Raw genomic sequence first — 21,452 nt, 5'->3', positions numbered from 1 at the left:
TTGACTTCTTCTGCTTCTTGCTTTAGTTTTTCTACTGTTTTTTTCTGCGGTTATCTCAGTCGAAACTGACAGCTGATTGCCGTTACTCTTGATTGCACATGCACACACGTTCCTGCTCTTAACTGTGCTATTAAAGGTGCTTCGGTCAGTCTTTGGTCATCATTCAATGCAGGAACAATGGTAAGGACAACATTTTCTAATTATAGCCTTTATGCTACAAATGTTAGCCTACTGTCTGATGTGTATATATTATTGTGTATTCATTGTGAAGAATATAATAGTCTAGCTGTCCGTTTCCATAGAAACGTAAAACGACTTGTTTACAATGAATTTACATCTGTTCACAGTTTAAAGTCATTTTCATTTGCTAAGGTGGTTTTGTGGCAGCTTGGATTTCATCTTCACTACTGCTCTTCTTTCACTGTATTTGGGCTGAACACCTCAAAATTACTAAAATTGTCTCTAAAGTTTGCAGGGCGCTAGTCGAGTGGTTAGAGTTCTCTTTTTATAACCACAAGGTTGTGAGATCGACTCCCACCTGAGCGGCTACATGTCCGCGTGTCCTTTGGCAAGGCATTTAACCCCGCCTTGACGGACTTTTATTTGCTACTGTGATTGTCACAATACACACAATCGGGTCATGTGACTGGCTGAGTAGACTTGTGCTATAGTCACATATAACACATGAGTCAAACCAAAACAACACACACAGACCTTACAGAGAGGGGACTATCAGGCTACTACCCAAGTGTGGTCTTCTGTTTCTGCTCATTTTAAAAACAACATGTTAATATCTCTCATACACACACACACTCTCATACACACACAGACCTTACAGAGAGGGGACTATCAGGCTACTACCCAAGTGTGGTCTTCTGTTTCTGCTCATTTTAAAAACAACATGTTAATATCTCTCATACACACACACACTCTCATACACACACACACCTTACAGAGAGGGGACTATCAGGCTACTAGCCAAGTGTGGTCTTCTGTTTCTGCTCATTTTAAAAACAACATGTTAATATCTCTCACACACACACACACACACTCTCATACACACACACACCTTACAGAGAGGGGATTAAGTCCCAATTCAAATGAATTGAGAAATATTAAACCTTTCAACCTCATAACTTTGGCTGTGTTCTACTTAGAGACTTCATTTTGCTTTAAAACATTCATCAATGTTTCCACTATTTATACCAATTTCCTTGAACCTTACCTTTTATAGTTTTCAAACAGGGCCAGAACTCTTTAACAGTTTGAACTCTTTTTGAATGGGTGTGTGTCCGGTGGGATTTTGGGGCGGAGTCTGTGACATTAACAAACAGAATGTGCTTTTATATATATATATAATGGGTTTTCAGATAGTGTTCTGATTGGCTGCTTTCATTGTCTGGACAAACAATTTTCACATAGCAACATAAACTTTGACCAATCATGTACAAACGGTCTGTCCTGCTCTCAACTGCTGAAAGGCACCTGTCAGTCTTTGATCATCCATCAACGCAGGAACAATGGTAAGGACAACATTTTCTAATTATAGCCTTTATGCTAGAAATGTTAGCCTACTGTCTGATGTGTATATATTATTGTGTATTCATTGTGAAGAATATAATACAGATTAAGACATGTAATATTTAGATGTTGAGAAAAATCCAAGAAAACAAAGTTAGAACTTAAAGTTTAAATGAAGCAAGTTGCCAGTGTTTTGACTTCACTCAAACACTGGTTTGATTTTACAATAGTCCAATGTAATCTTCCAAACAGCTCAATATATTAACTATTTATATTCATTGCCACATTTTATGTAACAAAGAGGATTGTATTATAAACGACTAAATGTGGAAATACATAGACAAGCTAGCATATTAACAAAGAGTTGATTCAAGGTCATATCCATCTATGTGAAGGTCATCTTCACAGCCATTGGCTAATCACATGGTCTCAGCAAAAGACTGTCTCACAAAGTACAGTAGGACAAGGCTCTGGATTCTGGCAAATAATGATGTCGCATAGTAACAGTAGCTTTGGCCAATCGAATTTTGACACTTTACTTTTTGTCTACTCTTTATTTTCTGTCATTTTCGTAAACTTGCATTGTCATTCATTTACTGGGCCTTTGAATTGCCCCCCTGGGGACAAATAAAGTGTTTTTAATTGAATTAATTATAATTAAAATGAATTTATAAATGATTACTACTTTTATGTTGAAAGTAACGTTTTCTCATGTTTTTTTTTTACAAAATGTCTTTTTTCTTTATTCTCATGCAGATGAAGATAAACGCCGTCTGCGGTGTTAAGAAATCACCTATTTGTTCTACTCAACATGTCATAAAAGAAAATCTGACTCCTTAATAAAGTTACCATGATTTTCCACGTGCTCGTTGTTGAGCTAACTCCTAATCTCCCTCCACAAAAATCCCAAACACGGTACACAGGTTAACCACATCAATCTACTGATTAAAACACAGAGTCTCAGGTTCAACACTACCGTCCCTGACAACAGACAGATGCTGGATCAGTTCACGAAGTCTGAGCCCCGACTATCTTTCCCTGAACCCTTTTATACACTAGACAGAGAATATCTAACCAAATAATGCATTCAAGAATGTGCAGTTTTCTTCCTCCGATTGGGGCAACTTCCAAATTATGCGTCTTCGGATGAGTGGTTCCCCTTCTCTCATTGGTGCATCAAACTCCCGAATCCTTTCACCATCTGTAGGGGAAGACACTTCCTACCTGGCCTGTTTCTTATCATAAGAAAGACATCTAGTCTAGTAACCAATTCTTTTTAAGGAGAAGACAATTTAGGTGATTAAGAATCAAGGCTCACTCAACCTATATAAAAGTGGGTGAGTGATTAACTGTTCAGGGCCATAAACTAAACCTATGTTTGAGTTGGTGAGTGATTCAGTTTAAAGGGCCAAAAACACATGTTGGAATGTGCACTCACTTCTGCAAGCCCTCTTCACACAAACACCTTACTGAAAAGTATGGCAATTTTATTAACACACACAAACCTGGAATAAAACATGATAAAATAACTGGTATAATATAAATGTAAGCGAACATCATTCAAACTGTAAATATCAAACCTTTGCTTTGGACCGGGTGATGAAACCTTATTGCAGTAAACACTTTGATTATAAGCAGAAAGAGGCCTAATATTCTATCAACTCCCCCTTTTGACCTCATTAAACATGAGGTCAATATAAAAGAGTCTTCTTCATAAGCATCAATGTAAAGTTCCTGAATAACAAGGCCTGAGCATTAACATGCAATCAAGGGCAATAAGCCCTGATAAACTGAATAAGGTAAGATAAGATAATCCTTTATTCATCTACAAACTGAGTTTTTTACAATGGTGGGCTTCATTTTATTACCACTCACATCCTGGGGTTGTGTAGTCCAGTCATCTGGTCTGGTAGTGGTGAAATCTACCTGCATTAAAGGAATTAATCATTTACGTCTGTTAAACACATGTTGCCATTGAAGTCTAGGAGAGTGGTATTGGAGAGGTGAAGATATTGAGAACTTGCGAGATCACTGTGCCTGCCTCTGAATCCTAGAAATAGAGACAACATAGGAGAAAAGGAGAACAAAAACAAAAAACAGAGCTGTCCTAATCCATGACAGTCTGCCATGAGGATTAGGAAGCATTCCAAAAAACATACAATAAACAATAAACAAAAAAAAAATATCCTTTTATATATATATATTTTAGTGAGTAAGTTCACACACCTGGTCTCAGTCAGTGTGCGCTGGGGAGCGTCTGCTGGGGCACACTGGGATAAATGGTACCAAGTTTCACCTTTACCCTTCAGACGGACAGAGTGAGTAGTTGCTTCCTCAACTTGAAAAGGTCCTGTCCATCTAGGTTCTGTCCACTTTCTTTTGATGACTTTCAACCACACCCACTCAGAGGGTCTCACACCCTTTCCTGGAAGAAGATCCTTTCTGGCATCAGCACGATCTTGAATCTGTGTAGAAAGAGAAGCTACTAGTACAGTTAAAGCCCCATAATAAGATGTATGATCAAGACTGGTAAGATCCAGGGGCGTCCCCCTTATACCTACTGTCGCTGGGCTCTCAAACCTCCTTCCTGTGCACAACTCAAAAGGAGAAAAACCTGTACTGCTGTTGGTAGAAGCCCTTATTGACATAAGAGCTATCGGAAGGGCCTCTAACCATGTGAGCTTGGAATCAACACAAATTTTAGCCAGTTTTGTTCTAATAGTTCTATTTAATCTCTCAACCTGCCCTTGAGACTGTGGATGGTAAACTGAACCAAACTTGTGCTTGATTCCTAATGCTTGTTCAACAAGTTGCAAGTCCGAGTTTTTGAAGTGCGTGCCATTATCTGACCGAACCTGTCGAGGAAAACCAAATCTGGGAATATATTGGTTTATAAGGTATTTGCAAACCGTAGATGAGTCCTCTTTTTTAGTAGGGAGTGCTTCTACCCACTTGGAAAATGTGTCTGTTATTACAAGGAGATATCTGTATCCCTGCACTCTGTTATCTGCACCCATGTCTGTGTAGTCAATAACTATTTCATGACCTGGAGCTGTTGGGTTTCAATTGTTGGTTTCAATGTGGGTTTTGGATTATGTTCTAGGCACGTCTTACACTGTCCCACATAATCCTCAACTAAACTTTTCATTTGAGGATGCTACCATGGCTGCAGATTCTTAATTGTTTGTCCTTTAGATACATGTGACGGCCCATGAGCCTCTGCTATCAATAGATATGCCAATCTTGAAGGCAGCACAGGTCTTCCATCATGGGCACGCCATAATCCATCTGTACAAGTGGCGCCGTGATCAATCCATACCTGCTGCTCATACACACCAGCCTGCTTTTGCAACTCGACTAGATCTTTTCTAGTGCATGTATTTGTAAAAACATTTTCATCTGGGCTGGAGGATATGACTGGACACATCAATTCATATCCTGCCGCCTGTTTAGCTGCATAATCTGCAGCCTCATTTCCTCTAGCGATGTCTGAGTCAACCTTGTCATGTCCTTTACATTTTAAGATTGCTACCTGCTTAGGGAGCATAAGAGCTTCTGCGAGCTCCAACACAACATCATAGTGTTTCACAGGTTGTCCAGTAGCTGTCTGGAAACCAACTCTATACCACCTGGCCAATTCATAGTGTGAAACACCATGAGCATAGGCAGAATCAGTATAAATATTTACAATGTCACCTTCTGCTGCTTTCAATGCTACAACTAATGCTTTTAATTCTGCTTTCTGTGCCGAGGGAGATCTTTCCACTTTTCCAGTTTCCACATTAACAAATCCACTTCCTGGTTTCTGCTCAACAACTGCAAAACCTGCCTGTAACCCTTTTTCTGGGTGTCTAAAACAACAGCCATCTGTAAAGAACGTTCTTGCCTCTGGATGAGCCATATACTCATTTAATAAATCAGCCCTTATCTTTACATCCTGCTGAACTTGTTCTTCACAGATGTGAGGAGGAAGTGGGTTCATCTGATCAGCCATGTTTGTACCTTCTGCAGTGTAATTGATGTGTGGCTGGAGCAAAACTTTTTCCAACTTTGTTTGTCTGAGATTTGTCATAGTGAATGCTTTGGATGAGATAAAAGAAGTCACACTATGTGTTGTCAATACAGTTAATGGATGACACATGACTATGTGTGCTGTTTTTACAAGAGCTTTTGCTACAGCCGCTGCATATCTCGTGCATGGAGGTTGTCCTTTCTCCACTGAATCCAAATTTGAACTGTAATACATCAATACCTGTCTATCACCCCCTTTTTTCTGAAAAAGGGCCGCATTAACAACACCCCCTTTTTCAGAAACATCCAAAAAGAAGGGAGTGGAGTAGTCTGGAACAGCAAGAGCCACAGCAGAGCTCATCAGTTGCTTCAAAAGGATAAACTGTTGTTCAGATTCTGGGGACCATTTCAAGGGAGACTTAAGATTCCTATGACCTGCATCAGAAATTAACGCACGTAACACAGAAGTGTTATCCACATACGCAGGGATATAATTTCTGCTGTATCCCGTGAGACCAAGAAAAGAAAGCATTTCTTTAACTGTTTCAGGACGCTTGTGATGTAAAATGCTGGTAAGGTGAGTGGATGAAATAGAAGAAGAGCCTGAGGAAATAACTCGACCCAGGAAAGTAACTTGTCTACGACAACACTGTAGTTTCTTCCGACTGACCTTAAAACCGAACTCACACAACTGCTGTAGCACCTGTAATGTAGCTGCCAAACAGCTATCTTCACTCGGTGCTGCTAAAAGAATGTCATCAACGTACTGAACAAGAACCACACCATCTGGAAGTACTACACCTGAAAGTATGTGTCTTAATGCATGGTTAAACAATCCAGGGGAAAGAATGAAACCTTGGGGCATACGAGTATACCTGTATTGTTGCCCCCTGAATGTAAATGAAAAAATGTCTCGTAGCCCTGGGTCCAAAGGTATGCAAAAAAATGCATTAGCAAGATCAATGGTGGTGAAAAACGTGTGTTGTGGAGATAACTGTGACAATGCAGTGTATGGATTAGGAACAGAAACAACAGGAGATGATGTAACTGAATTAATCAATCTCAAATCATGTACCATCCGATACTTATCAGTGGTAGGTTTAAGAACTGGGAGGATAGGAGTATTCCACCTGGAGAAAGACGGCTCTAGTACACCCGAATCCAACAAACCTCGAACTGTTTCTGCAATGCCAGATTCGGCCTCAGGCTTCATGGGATATTGTGCACGCCAAATTGGACGATCCACCGATAATTCAAACCTTACCGGTGTTATGTCACAATAACCAACATCAGTAGGTCCCTGGGACCAAAATGTGGCGGGTAGTGTCGAAAGAAGGGTGTCAGTCTGTGGATGGTCCGACATTTCTCTACCATGAAAACGATCAAGTTGTTCATGTGTGAGTGTCAATGAATCTCTAGCATCATGCACAATTTTATATGCTTTCTGACTAGGTGAATACATAAGCTGTGGGATGTTGGAGGGCTGCCAGTCAGTCTGTGCCAGGAGTTTCTTTGTCATTGGTCCCAGTTCTTTGGCCTGGTGACCTGGATGTAAGGCAAGTGAGACATGTGGATAAGAATAATCTGAAAGTTCAAACCATTCCATCTGATCAGGGGTTAAGTCCACAACAGCCACAACTCCCTCTTGGCCCATGAGAATACAGGGGGAGGTAATACACCAATGGGTGTTTTCAATTTGTGCTACAAAAGCGTCATGGTACACAAGATTAGGAGTGCGAGTATAATTCAGAGTGACGTGGTACGGGTCTTTTGGAGGGACAAAGGGATGGATAGACTGCAACCAGGGTTTCCACTGATGGTAGAGAGAAAGGATGCCCCCCTTCTCAAGTGTCTCTGGGCATAGTTGTCCCCAATACACATCAGCCTGAGTGCTTGGAGGTTCAGGCTGTATGTCCGGAGTCAAAACCATTTGAGAAGAAACGGATAAACAATCCAATCCACACTTCAGAATACTTCCATTCGGAAAATGGACAGTGGTGCCTGAAGGGAGACATGTAACCTCAAGACCTAATTTACACAAAATGTCTCTAGCCATGAGGTTAACAGGACACTGAGGGGAGTACAGGAATTGATGTGAAAAAACCTGTAACCCCAATTGAGTCTTCAATGGTTGTGTGAGAGGCATAGCTGTTGGTGTACCCGAGAACCCCACCACTGGAACCCGTTGCGACGATAGTTGAATGGTTGGAACAACACTAGTGAGAGTGGAATATCGTGCACCTGTGTCAACCATAAAAGGAAGCCGCATGGAACCAACAGTCATTGGGAGGAGGGGCTCTGCCAAACCCTCTCCCTGGGAGCACTCTGGGCGACCCTAGGCATGCCATTCAGGCTGCTGCCACATCTGAGGGGCTCCTTGAGGATTAGGTGCCTGGTGTTGAGGAGGACCCTGCTGCTTTTGTTGAGGTCCCTGTGGGTTAGGGGCCGGAGCAGCCCACTGTTCTGGGCAGTTCCTCACCCAATGATCGAATTTTCCACAGAGAAAACATCCTCTGTCCTGTCGGCCTGGAGCAAACCTACCCCTACCACGCCCACCATACGCCCCGCGACCACGTCCGAATTGATTAGGATTGAGACCTCTACCCCTCCCACAAGAGAAATATAGCTGCTGTGGAGAACCCCATGCCCCCATCTGTTGTTGAAAAGGATCATATGGTCCCTGAACCATTTGGGGCATAGATGGATCAAAGTCGTATGGTTGTTTTGGCTGTAACACTAGAGCCTGTGTAGATGGCTTGTTTTTGTTTGTATTTAGTTTGTCCTCTGCCTCCCTGAGCTGCATCTTTAAAAGACGCAGTTCCAAGTCCTTTTTTGCACCATCATCTACTGTTTGTTTCCGTTTGTGAGTACGTAAATGATGTAATACATGTATCTCCCATCTGGGGAGTGGTTCACTATTAAGGCCAGGTGCGTCTACTAATTTAGCTTTCACTGGCTCTGGAAGACCAGTAAGAACTGCCTGTTTAAACAGAAGCTGTGCCCCTCCGGCTCTCGCGGGATTCTGGCCTGTGTGATCCTGCCATAATTGTTTTGCACGAGTCACAAATTCTTCTGGGGACTCACCAGCTTTTGGGGAGAACCTCAAACCTTCGCCTTCAATGACCTTCAAGGGGAACAGGTCACGGAGAGCTGTATTAAAAGCAGTTCTAACATTTCCATAATCTGAATCATCCGAAATCAATACAGTTTTAGCCGATAATTCTGCATTCGCCAGTTCACCAGCCGAGCTCGACGCTGACACCATGGACCTAATATCACCCATGGCCAACTTCAACCCCATAGTTAAATTTTCAAACGTCCTAATCCAAGGACCTGCACCCTCCCTGAGAGGTGGTAACTTTTCAAGGAGGAGGTGCATGTCTGTCATTTTCCAAGGCTTATAAACATCAACACTCTGTCCCGGTTGTTGTAAAAGAGGAGCCTGAAGGACAGGAATTTCTCCCTCAGGTGGTGGGGGTGGACCTTGATGTGCTTCAGACCACTGACGGTGACGTCGTATACTATCTAGAAGGTTAATGTTTGACATCGATCTTGTAACTGGACCAGTGTAAGACTGAGGAGGCTCTTGTGTTTGAGTAAAGGTGCCCTCAAGGTGGAGTGTGTGATGAGTAGCTGTTGAATGTGCTTTGTCTTTTACATGTGGTGTAGAGCTAAACAATACTGAACTCGACCCCTCCTCACAGGAGGAAAAATCCACATCATCAGCTACACTCCTGCACCTATCCTTAAACTCCGCCCTGTCTACTCTAGCACCCTCGGCCTCCCTTTCCTGAGACTTTGACACCATCCTCTTCTCTCTCTCTAACATCTTCTGCCGTGCCCTCCTCTGTTTAAATGCAGCGTCTGACGCCCCCGCGTCATCATCTGAAAAATCCATCAGATTACCGTCAGATAAACGGTCCTCTTCACTCACTGTCTGCTGCTGTAATGCAATCAATTTAGCCTGTTCACCCTTTGCTCTTTTTTCCAATATTTTCATGACCTCCGTACCCTTTGATTGCAATTCCGCCTCTGACTCAACAACAGTTCGCTCAAAATCCTGATATTTCTTCTGTAGAACCTCTGCTCTCTGCAACATGTCACCCAACTTCTGGTCATACTGCCCGTGATCAATTAAGTCTAGATCCACAAAACCTTCAGTTATGTGAACTAGTGGCGCTTGAAGTGGAACTGGCAATGGTGAAGCATAAGGAGGAGGGCGTATGTCGCATGGTACCTCAGGGTACAACCGTCTGCCCTGAGCTTCTATCTGTTTGTCAGTATCAACTGAGGGAATATTAAATTCAGCACGTTTCTGATGTTCAAGTTTATACGCTTCATTAAACGCCAGTTTTAAAGCATGACACAAAGCTGCTCGTACCTCTGCCGCTTCACATGCCATTTTTAACTTTATCTTGATCAACCCTTTCTGCTCAAGGAGATCCTTTTTGGCTTGACTGAGGTCAGCCTGGGCGCGACCATAAAGTTGAAACAACACCTCATTTAAATCCTTCATTGTACATTTCTCATCATCATCAGCAGGGAAAGTACCTGCTTTTTGTAATTCATTTTTCAATTTAGACAACTGAGATTCGCTTTTGGCCCGTTCTTTTGGAGGAACTCCTCCTAGGAAGAGTATTTTAGTTACCTCCCACTTATCCTGAAATGTTTGCATAGTGTTGCATGCCATCATGAAGGAAGAAAAAGAGAGAAGGGAGAACTTAAGTTTGAGAGAAAAAGAGAGAAAATGAGAGTGAGCGTGTGTGTGTGAGAGAGAGAGAGACAGAGAGAGAGAGAGAGAGAGATTTTAGAAAGTGAGAAAGAGTCTGAAAATAAAAGAATGAGAGAAAGGGAGAAAAAAGTACGACTAAATTATTAGGAAAAAGAAAGCAAAGGTAGTTTTTAACTGCAAAAAATATATTTTAAGTAGTGGAAGAATACTGCTATGGGACGTGTGCGCCTGTCTGACTACATGCACTGGGTTAATCTATACCCGAAAAGCAAACCTGAACCAGGTTCATTAGGTAAAACTAAAGGTGTTGCCCAAATTGCCCATAACAGGGGAAAAGAAAAACCCGACCTTTCCCCTTTCCACTATCTGAACCAGTGAGAGAAAAGAGAAAACGAGGTGCGATGAACGGAAAAAAAAAATATTTCTAAATATTTGTACTCAAGGAGCAGAACTTGAGTTCAAATTAACACACAGCAGAAAACACTATACACGTGAACAGCAGAAAATGAATAGACGCAATGCTCTATTCGGAGTCCTCACTGGCAAGCTTCTACAGCAGTCCTAAAGACTACTGCGGCCAGTGACTGGGGGTTCTATCCCAGACTCACAAACAGTTTTAATACACTTCTGCTGATTCACCGCCTCCCCAATGATCCCACACACAGTTCTCTGTCGACTGAAATGACCAGCGCTCAACCTGTTGCTTTCTCTACGTTGTCATTCAGTGTCAAAAGAAAAGACCCAGCCCAACATTTATCCCAGCCAGTCTCTCGCCCCTGGCTAACTAACCAGTCTCTCGCCCCTGGTTTCCTAGTCAGTCTCTCGCCCCTGATTTTACAACCAGTCTCTTGCCACTGGATTCACAGTCAGTCTCTCGCCCCTGACTTCTCTTCGTACGGCATTCTGTTCGATCGCTTTCTTGTATTCTTGATTCAATTTTCTAAATTTAGACATTAACACCGTCTATACCCAAACCAGACAACGATAATTTAGATTTTCCAATGTGCACAATTTTATGGAAAAGGTTTGTGTTCACCTTCGTTTTTCTGAGGCGCCTCTCGATGTCTGGAAAGGTCTGGACGTTGTACCATGGACTTCAATATCTCTATATTTAACACGTTTTTGAGAAGAAAAATTTGAATTAGAAAAATGTAAATATTACACAAATTAAAATGTTACTTACGTCCTCCGTCACACCCCATTTCTCGGCACGTCGGGGTCACCAAAGTGTTAAGAAATCACCTATTTGTTCTACTCAACATGTCAAAAGAAATCTGACTCCTTAATAAAGTTACCTTGATTTTCCACGTGCTCGTTGTTGAGAATATAGGGATGACAGGAAGACATTCGGGTCTCAGGTTAACACAATTTATTAACCTGATGAATCAAGAATAGAAGTCACAGAGTCTCTGGGTTCAACACTACGCGTCCCTGACAACAGACAGATGCTGGATCAGTTCATGAAGTCTGAGCCCCGACTATCTTTCCCTGAACCCTTTTATCCACTCGACAGAGAATATCTAACCAAATTATGCATTCAAGAATGTGCGGTTTCCATCCTTCGATTGGGGCAACTTCCAAATTATGCGTCTTCGGATGAGTGGTTCCCCTTCTCTCATTGGTGCATCAAACTCCCGAATCCTTTCACCTCCTGTAGGGGAAGACACATCTTGCCTGGCCTGTTTCTTATCATAAGAAAGACATCTAGTCTAGTAACCAATTCTTTTTAAGGAGAAGACAATTTAGGTGATTAAGAATCAAGGCTCACTCAACCTATATAAAAGTGGGTGAGTGATTAACTGTTCAGGGCCATAAACTAAACCTATGTTTGAGTTGGTGAGTGATTCAGTTTAAAGGGCCAAAAACACATGTTGGAATGTGCATTCACTTCTGCAAGCCCTCTTCACACAAACACCTTACTGAAAAGTATGGCAATTTTATTAACATCATTCAAACTGTAAATATCAAACCTTTCCTTTGGATCGGGTGATGAAACTTTATTGCAGTAAACACTTTGATTATAAGCAGAAAAAGGCCTAATATTCTATCAGCGGCCAACGCCATGGCCCCAATTTCACTCCCCCACCCCTGCACATTGTTTTTCTTTTTGAAAAAAAAACCCTTTCATGGGTGTTTGAGGGAGGGGCTGTTTTCCCCTCTGTAAAGAAACAAAACAGGGTGGTAATCCTGAGTGATGGTGACACATTAAAAAAAAGTGACTCTTTTTGAGTCATCAACATTAAACTTTGACCTTGGTGTGGGTTACGTCCTCCGGGGATATTCCCTTCATGGGACAGCCCCACCATACAGATTAAACATCACAGCGGAGACGAGGCTTTTTAGGAGCTTTACATTTGAGGTGAGCGCTGACCTCAGGGAGCAGGGGCAGCTCCTACTCAACCCTCTGAGTCCAGAGAAGACTTGGGCAGAGACCAGGGGGATGCCGGGCCTGTTCACCCTGAAGGGGATGGTGGTGGAGGTCAGTATAACACACAGAGAGGATTGTTTTTATACTTGTGTGTTAAATGTTTAATACCAACAAAATATTTCTTCCATACAGGTGTCCCCCATTAGACCCGTAAACATGGGTAGGGACAAGGTCCCCATCAGAGACATTGTCCTGGAACAAGTAAGTTAGTGTATTATATGAAGTAACTGCTCTGAATCTGTCTCTCATTGACCCCGTGTCTCTGTCACTCTCAGCCTCTTATTGTTTATTGTTAGCAGCAGGACAGCTTCAGCATTGGAGTGAAATAGAGAGAATCAAAGCACCTGTAATGTCCTGATGGAAGTCAGAGTCATCCTTTATGGAGAGAACATGTGCAAAGATGTCTTCAAGGAAAAGGGAAATGAGGGAGGAGAATGCAGCAGACAGATACTTAGCAGCACTTTTGATAAAACATTTTAATATTTTGTAATATGAATGTTTGGCCTGTTTAGGTAACTCATTTATCCTGTCATTGTGGAATGATTTACATCCACAAATGTTTCTCTCATTATTTAAAATGTATGCATACTGGATCAAAGCCCCATAAAACACAATCCTGTTGTTCTATTTATTTAAGGACAATCACAGGGTTGGCGTCACTCTGTGGAGGGAGGTCGCCCTATGCCCTGTGGGTGGAGGTCACCCACCTTAGGTCTCGAGAGTCAGGGTTTGGGACTAGATCCCACTCGACTCAGTTCACAGAAATAGTGGTAGGTTTTTATTAAGTCTCAGCCAATTAAGTAGAATTAGCTGTTTTCCAGTTTTCACTGTCTTGAAAAAGGCAGTTTTAACTAATGTTTATTTCTTGATTTAAGAGACTGACAGAAACGTGAACACAAACAATCAGCGGTGGTGTAATATAATATTAACCGAGCATCATGCTGCTTAAACCTGACAAATATTCAGCATGAGTTTACACACACACTACCAATCCAATAATCACAAGTTGATCATGTTGTACATTTAATGACGCTTATTAATAAATTGTGTTATAACTTGACTATAAAAACAGGCTGCTTGTGATGGTGGTTAGGAGGAGACAGACAGGCTCAATAAAAGAAGGCATAAAGATCACGTTTCTCACAAAATTATATATTAATGTTTTTTATTTCGCATCTATAATCATTAATGAAGATTTGTCTTTTAATAGGTATTTCCCTGTTTTCACCAACATTATATTATACATTAAACTGAGGATTTTCTCTCTCTGTACTTATATTGTCATGAGTGTCTTATTATGTGTTAGAATAGTTGGCGCTTGTGTAAGTGCAGGCTGTAAATCTTATTGGGGGTCCTGGACTGCTCACATAGTGGGGTGTGTACAAGTGCCCTGTTAGAGATCAGGGAGTGTCCTGCAGCTGCATGACAAACACACATAGAACCATATATGTCTTGTTTATGCTACGTTCTTGTTGAAGTAACCCAAAATGAAACCGTCATGATGTAGATGTTGAGAGTCAACCAGAGTATAGAGGAGGGAAGCACAAGCTTCTCTCTGGGTCAGTCTTCCTTTCAGGGACTTGACTTCTGCTCTACACTTGTTCTGCACCTGTGATCAGCTGACTTATATTCTCTTTTATTGAGCTCTAGTCACTCACTGTGAGAATAGCACTCTTTTGTAGGATTTGTATTATTTTGTAATCTCTGTGTTTAATCAATTGTGTTATTATAAAATAAAAGGAAACCTTCCATTGTAAGGACTTTCCAACAAAAACCCTTTTCCTTTTAGATCTTATATTTTCCTCTTGTTGGACCACGACGGACCAAAGGGACAGAAGACTGAGGTAAGAAGCTTTTTGTCCCCATTGTTCCAACACCAGAGAGGACACATAGACTGGGGAGGGACACTTTAAAGTGGTTAGGACCCACTCGGGTGTGAGAGACCCAAGGAGAGTCCCCTCCAGGTAACGGCTGTGAAGGAGGCCTTTCCAGTATTAACAGCCTATGATCTGACCATAGAGGGGAATGACTTCAACACTGTAATAACTCAATAACTTTAAAGGTAGAAAAGCTGAATAAACTGTGTGTTTCTTTACCCGCTCCTAATAACCAATAGTGATGTTCTAGTTCAAGGCAGCAGCAATATCTTTATGAAAGGCAGTTATTGGTCCTCCTGACCAGATTCACACTCGGCCCAGACCGACCAATCAAAGTGAGGCAGGGTCGAGGTTTCAAGGTCAAGTAGTACATAACAACAAACTAGGATATTAAAATAATTCCTAAAAACACCACCTGCTGAGCCCAGATCCCCGCGCTCGCACAACAGGCTGAAGTCTTTGCAGGGTGTTCGAGACATTACACATTTGTTATTATTGAAAATGTGTTTTTAGAAGTTGGGACACAAGATTTTTGAGATGGAGTTCACAAGGTTAAACAGCTTTTTGTACGTTTTTACATAAGGGGACAATGAATAGCTTCCAAAATCTTAAGAGGCAGTTTGGCTTAGATAAGGAGGATTTTTTCAGATACCTCCAGGTCAGGCATTATATGAACCAAATGCAGAAGGGAGGTACTCAGGGAGGCTGGGACAATATTCTGTTGAAGGTTTTTATAGAGGCTTATCGGTCTGGCTCTAACCAGAAACTCATCTTGAAAATCTACAAAGGGTAACAACAAAGAAAATGTAGTTCACTGTATGTGAAACACAAATGTGAACAGGAGGAGAGGGGTCTGTAGAGTTGGTGTCAAGAGTTCAGTTAGAATATTCTGTAACATGGTAGAGAGTCGAGCAGAGACCCCGGCTCTTTCACTTACTGAGTGATCAATGGGTTTTTTCAAACTGGTTAAAATATATATTTTTAATTTGGTTTAAAACCAAGACAATGTAGCGTCTCATCGACCCTCCTCCTGCCTCATTGATCCAGACAGAGCATCCTCTCATTGGTCAGACAGCTAGGATCCTAATGCTGCAGTCTCATTGGATGAAAGGGGGAGAGACACTTGTGATGTGGAAACATCCCATTGGATGAAAGAGGAGGGCCTTAATCCTAATGCTGCATTCTCATTGGATGAAAGAGGAGGGCCTTAATCCTAATGCTGCGTTCTCATTGGATGAAAGAGGAGGGCCTTAATCCTAATGCTGCGTTCTCATTGGATGAAAGAGGAGGGCCTTAATCCTAATGCTGCGTTCTCATTGGATGAAAGAGGAGGGCCTTAATCCTAATGCTGCGTTCTCATTGGATGAAAGAGGAGGGCCTTAATCCTAATGCTGCGTTCTCATTGGATGAAAGAGGAGGGCCTTAATCCTAATGCTGCGTTCTCATTGGTTCAAAGTGAAAAATGACAACAATTGACCTGTCCCTTTGACAAGAAGTGCATTATATACTCTCTTGCAGTATCTTGTTTGAAGTGCTATGCCCAAGTCTGAGCTTAGTAATAACTTCCTCCCTTCTTTCTGCCGCCTCATTCTTTATATGATCAAAATGCTTCCCAATGTTTTTGCCACTCCTGAGTGAAAATCCCAGAACACACACACACTTGTTGTCATTTTTCACTTTGAACCAATGACACACACACACAATTGTTGTCATTTTTCACTTTGAACCAATGACACACACACACAATTGTTGTCATTTTTCACTTTGAACCAATGACACACACACACAATTGTTGTCATTTTTCACTTTGAAACACACACACACACACACACACACACACACACACACACACACACACACACACACACACACACACACACACACACACACACACACACACACACACACACACACACACACACACACACACACACACACACACACACACACACACACACACACACACACACACACACACACACACACACACACACACACACACACACACACACACACACACACACACACACACACACACACACACACACACACACACACACACACACACACACACACACACACACACACACACACACACACACACACACACACACACACACACACACACACACACACACACACACACACACACACACACACACACACACACACACACACACACACACACACACACACACACACACACACACACACACACACACACACACACACACACACACACACACACAGCGCTGCCAACTGAAGGTGTTGACTCGCTGGTGTCACACTCCTAACTGAAGGAAAGAACCTCCTTTTATAGAGCAGCCAGGCTGATGAGCACAGGCTGATTGTAATGAGGACAGGTGCTCTCAATGATTGGCTCGTTAGAAGCACTGGAGGTCAGAGGCTACCTCCATCTGTAACAGTGACATATTCAGCTGTCCAAAAGTACAGCCATTGTTTTCTCAGCTTAAATAGTGTGGTTCACATGGTCATTTAAATAAACTATAGCGAACATCAGTCACATGTTCCTCCAGGCTGCATTAACCCAGCATGCCAAAGAAATATCTGCATCTGTGATTCCAGATGGATTGTTTGACTATAGGATGCCAATCGGTTTAAGGGACGCTCGTGCCCCTTTCAAACAGCTAATGCTCATGGTATTGCAGGGTCTCGACCATACAGAGGCTTACATTGATTATGTAGTATCCAGCAACTCCTTGTCTGAACATCTCAAGCCTGTCAGAGCCGTGTTTGAAAGGTAACAACAGCTAACTGAACTGCCAACTTAGAAAGTTCTGAGATTGCTAAAGCCACTGTTGATTACCTGGGAGAGTGGTTGGACAGGTGCTAAATATGGCTTCAAAGGTTATGTAGTTTATAGTGCTAATGTTTGTTTGTGGTTTTATTTTTTCTGTAAGGGGACCTTGAGTGTCATGAAAGGCGTCCTTGAATAAAATGTATTATTATTAAAGGCCATTATAAACATTCCCATGCCTACCTCCTGCAGGGAGCTCAGACGGTTTTTAGGGATGGCTGGCTGTGACATTTATTTATTTATTTTATATATACTTTATTAATCCCACGAGGTTTTCACTCTGCATTAATGGAGAGGTCTCAGAATGAGGGGGCTGCCCACAGAGAGCGCTCCAGAGCAGGTTTTTGGGGGGTTCGGTGCCTTGCTCAGGGGCACCTCGGCAGTGCTCAGGAGATGGACTGGCACCTCTCCAGCTACCAGACCAGTTTCCGGACTTGGTCCGTGCCGGGACTTGAACCGGCGACCCTCCAGTTCCCAACCCAAGTCCCTACAGACTGAGCTACTGCCGCCCCCACATGGAGTTCTGCAGAAATGTTGTGTAAGTAGCAGTAGCGTAAGTTGCTTGTTGGCTGAAGTTTACTCTACTCAGTACAGTGGGGCAGTTTTTGTTGTTCTGAACATTAACAACTATTTGCTTTTCTAATGGGGAATTGGTATTTTGTGATACTAGCTATTTGTGTTTATGGTTTGAGTTTAACTACAGTGTCCCAGATGAATATGTCACTGTTACAGATGGAGGTAGCCTGTGACGAGCTGATCATTGAGAACACCTGTCCTCATTGCACCCAGCCTGTGCTCATCAGCCTGGCTGCTCTATAAAAGGAGGTTCTTTCCCTCAGTTAGACGTGTGACACCAGAGAGTCAACATCTTCAGTTGACTTCTCTGTTTGTGGAAAGAGTGTTGTAAGGTTGGGAATGGGGAAGAGGCTTTCAAAAAGGTTCCAGCTTTTGTTTGAGGCCAGATTCTTTAGTTTGTCTCCTTTCTTTCAGTAGAATTAGGAGATGACTGTGGAGACTTATAACTCCACCTCTCCTTTTAGAAACCCAAAGGCCTTATTTTTGTTATTTTATGAAGGTGTAATATCCTATATGTTAGTTTCCCTCTCTGTGACTTCTGTCCTTCATAACAATGGAGGGCTTGTCAGGGAAATAATTAAAAAAGTTTACTTGAGAAACATTGACAAGTCCCATTAACCTATCACACCAAAGAATTGTCTGCACTTGTTTTGTTTTTTTCCAGATGAATTGTTAGAATAACTGATGCCCCGTCCACACGTAGCCGGGTATCTCACTAAACAAAGATGTTTCTGCCTCTCAGCCACACGAAAATGCAGATTGACAGCATCAAAAACAAAGCTTTTAAAATTCTCCGACCAAAGTGAAGATTTGTGAATTCTCCGTTTGTGTTTGGATGTGGACGTCATTAACCGGGGTTTTGGGTTTCCAAACGTCACTGCCTGTGATAAAGTGGATGTCCCCTCGCAACGTGTTTTTGTTCAGGCACTTTTTTGTGAACATTTCCGTATGTTCTGGTCCTCACTCCTGTCGTTGTTGGAGTTACTTCGTCCTCACATTGAAGTGCAGTCTACTGTCATGCAATCAACAGTCGGTGTTAAAAAGTGTCCCGCATGCTTCATTATTTAGCAGACGAAGGGAGATTACCAAACAAACGGTGAATGCGTTTGGATTGTCCGGGCAGGTTGAATCAAAACGTGTTGTGCAGGTGTGTAAAGCTGTAACGGTGCACTTGGGACCCAGATACATACGACTGCCAACAACTGAAACTTCAGTGCTTTCACTTTTGGAGAAATGTGAACAGATGCATGGCCTCCCCCAGTGTCTTGGTGCTGTGGGTAGCACATGTGGGAATAAAGCAACCATTGGCCAGTTCCAGCGACATGAACCAAAAGGGGACTACTTCATTAAATATCCAGGCCACTTGTGACTATCATGTGTATTTATTTAAAGGGTCTAATGGAGTCAACAGAGTCATGACCTGACCTCATTGTTTTATTGGGGTGACATGTTCTTTTCTCTCCAGGTTTATTTCCAAGAGTGTCTTTCTTTTAGTGTGCCCCCCCTGATGCTGACCAGCAGGAAATGTGGGGGATTTGCACCAAACATGAACAAATAGGAGGGTTGCCTTTGTGTTTCTTGGATAAAGATTTAGTTTTGATGATCCATTATGTGATCATGAACCTGTACGTGCACCCAGAGCATTTTCAACCAGTCATGTGGCCACTTCCAGATCTACCTGTCATGTATGTGAAAATGCTTGATCCGTGACCCGATGAAATCGGGTTATCTGTGGATGAAATTGCTGAACATCGATACATGGAGTGGATTTGGATATACCCAAGAGTCCACTATAGGCGCACAAATGTTCAAGTTGTTGACCCTGAACAAACGATGGATATTTAGTGAACTCTGAGCCCTAAGTAGGACTCATGAAGGTCTCTTAGTGAAACTGATTTTGGTGTTCTATGGTGTTTTCCCTTGAGGCCTGCCATAGGTAAGAGTTTCACAAGGTGTGTGTTAGGAAATCGAAAAGGAGGAGTAGAATTTGAGTCAATCATAAAAAGAAACTTATTTATGCACCAATCAGAATACTCGTCAATAAGGTTTGTTTCCTTAGTGGGTGGATTTGAATTCACACATAATATAAATGTAGTTTTTCAGTGTTTTCAACCCATTCACTTTTTTTTTTTTTTTTTTTTTAAGCCCGTTTTCCTATATTTGGAAAAAGACTGATCATGAAAACCTCTGCAAGTTTGGATGTCCTCGCTGACGACCATGCTGCAGGTATGTCTACCGGTGACGAGCCCTTTGAGACATGTACTGATGCCCCACGTAGGCCTAGAAGGCGTAGAGCACGTGGCCTTACTTCATCAGAGTCAGCATCAATTGACACAGTTGGACTGAATGGGTATGCATACTCTGTTGAATATAGGGATGGTTGGGAGCCATATCAGTGTAGACTTATCAGGCGGTTATCCAAACTGAGCATCTGTCTGTGAAAGACTGGAAAGTTTTTCGTTCTGTGTCCGGACCTTGAGCAGTGTGGATTCCCTGAGACAGAGTATGTCTCACAGTGAATGAGAGTGTGACGGGGCCTGAGCTTTACAGAGTTGAGGCTGATCGCTACACAATATAATCAGACGGGTTTATTTTCCTGAATGTTTGTGGTGATCGAGGCGAAGCAATGGAGATTACATCCTTATCCTTTAACACTTCAAAAATGTGACTCTTGGTTTAAATGTTTTTTTGTTTTTTTCATTCAGTGGTCAGAAGTCACACTTGCTTTAGTGTAGACTTATAACAAAACCATCAGATGGTGCCCACAGTCTTTATTGTTTAATTTATTCTAATATCAAAGAACAGGTTGTCTTCAATGAAAGCAGACAAGGAGACTATAAATGAACATCACAGCTGCAAGACCTTTATTTTTTGTTGTAGCTGAAATTAAGTTTTACAAAGAAATCAAAAGTAAAACAATGATAAATAAATAAGAGTGAGAAGTTGTCAGTAACATGATTTAATATTCTTTAGTTTTTGTCCCTTTAAATATAAAATGAAATAAACAGGTGAACAGAAGGAAGAAAAGAAGAGGAGGCTTTTATTTGATCCTTTAAAACAATAAACAGGTGAAGTTGTTCACGTCTGTATGATCATATTAAATGTCCATCTTAGTTGGAGCAGTGTTTTGGTTTGTTCAAACACGAACACACAGAACTTACTTTAGTACAGGTCACTCCTTCTTTAGTACAGGTCACTCCTTCTTTAGTACAGGTCACTCCTTCTTTAGTACAGGTCACTCCTTCTTTAGTACAGGTCACTCCTTCTTTAGTACAGGTCACTCCTTCTTTAGTATAGGTCACTCCTTCTTTAGTACAGGTCACTCCTTCTTTTGTACAGGTCACTCCTTCTTTAGTACAGGTCACTCCTTCTTTAGTACAGGTCACTCCTTCTTTTGTACAGGTCACTCCTTCTTTAGTACAGGTCACTCCTTCTTTAGTACAGGTCACTCCTTCTTTAATACAGGTCACTCCTTCTTTAGTACAGGTC

General features: G+C 42.0%; 2 long non-coding RNA genes across 2 annotated transcripts in view; one reads left to right on the top strand and one right to left on the bottom strand.

Moving 5' to 3' along the window:
• LOC306828966 overlaps window positions 1–21,452 on the bottom strand; it is an 83,883-nt gene that overhangs the window by 46,632 nt on the left and 15,799 nt on the right. The gene's annotated exons all lie outside the window — the stretch shown is intronic.
• Window positions 12,357–14,466, top strand: LOC306828971. Its single transcript, XR_013779816.1, has 3 exons — window positions 12,357–12,743; window positions 12,825–12,893; window positions 13,330–14,466. It is a non-coding gene; the product is annotated as an uncharacterized lncRNA (long non-coding RNA).

The sequence above is a fragment of the Symphodus melops genome (genome assembly GCF_947650265.1).
Source record: "Symphodus melops genome assembly, chromosome: 9".
NCBI lineage: Eukaryota > Metazoa > Chordata > Actinopteri > Labriformes > Labridae > Symphodus > Symphodus melops.
The sequence above is the reverse complement of the archived record's forward strand: the minus strand, read 5'-3'. Positions and strand labels throughout refer to the sequence as shown.